Source organism: Austrofundulus limnaeus, unplaced genomic scaffold, assembly GCF_001266775.1.
Source record: "Austrofundulus limnaeus strain Quisiro unplaced genomic scaffold, Austrofundulus_limnaeus-1.0 Scaffold2411, whole genome shotgun sequence".
NCBI lineage: Eukaryota > Metazoa > Chordata > Actinopteri > Cyprinodontiformes > Rivulidae > Austrofundulus > Austrofundulus limnaeus.
In genome coordinates, this window is record NW_013954813.1 from 23102 (window position 1) to 24604 (window position 1503).

Genomic DNA, 1503 nt, shown 5'->3' on the forward strand with positions numbered 1-1503 from the left:
GACAGACAGGTGAACAGACAGACAGGTGAACAGACAGACAGGTGAACAGAGACAGAAAGGTGAACAGACAGGTAAACAGAGACAGACAGGCGAACAGACAGGTGAACAGAGACAGACAGGTAAACAGAGACAGACAGGTGAACAGACAGGTAAACAGAGACAGACAGGTGAACAGACAGACAGGTGAACAGAGACAGACAGGTAAACAGAGACATACAGGTAAACAGAGACAGACAGGTGCACAGAGGCAGACAGGTAAACAGACAGACAGGTGAACAGACAGACAGGTGAACAGAAACAGACAGGTGAACAGACAGACAGGTGAACAGAGACAGACATATGAACAGAGACAGACAGGTGAACAGACAAACAGGTGAACAGACAGACAGGTGAACAGACAGACAGGTGAACTGAGACAGACAGGTGAACAGACAAGTGAACAGAGAAAGACAGGTGAACAGACAGACAGGTGAACAGAGACAGACAGGTGAACAGAGACAGACAGGTGAACAGACAGACAGGTGAACAGACAGACAGGTGAACAGACAGACAGGTGAACAGAGACAGACAGGTGAACAGAGACAGACAGGTGAACAGAGACAGACAGTTGAACAGACAGACAGGTGAACAGAGACAGACAGGTGAACAGAGACAGACAGTTGAACAGACAGACAGGTGAACAGAGACAGACAGGTGAACAGAGACAGACATGTGAACAGACAGACAGGTGAACAGAGACAGACAGGTGCACAGAGGCAGACAGGTAAACAGACAGACAGGTGAACAGACAGACAGGTGAACAGACAGACAGGTGAACAGAGACAGACAGGTGAACAGAGACAGACAGGTGCACAGAGGCAGACAGGTAAACAGACAGACAGGTGAACAGACAGACAGGTGAACAGAGACAGACAGGTGAACAGAGACAGACAGGTGAACAGACAGACAGGTGAACAGACAGACAGGTGAACAGACAGACAGGTGAACTGAGACAGACAGGTGAACAGACAAGTGAACAGAGACAGACAGGTGAACAGACAGACAGGTGAACAGACAGACAGGTGAACAGACAGACAGGTGAACTGAGACAGACAGGTGAACAGACAAGTGAACAGAGACAGACAGGTGAACAGACAGACAGGTGAACAGACAGACAGGTGAACAGACAAGTGAACAGAGACAGACAGGTGAACAGACAGACAGGTGAACAGATAGACAGGTGAACAGACAGACAGGTGAACTGAGACAGACAGGTGAACAGAGACAGACAGGTGAACAGACAGACAGGTGAACAGAGACAGCCAGGTGAACAGACAGACAGGTGAACAGACAGACAGGTGAACTGAGACAGACAGGTGAACAGACAGACAGGTGAACAGAGACAGACAGGTGAACAGACAGACAGGTGAACAGAGACAGACAGGTGAACAGACAGACAGGTGAACAGAGACAGACAGGTGAACAGACAGACAGGTGAACAGACAGACAGGTGAACAGAGACAG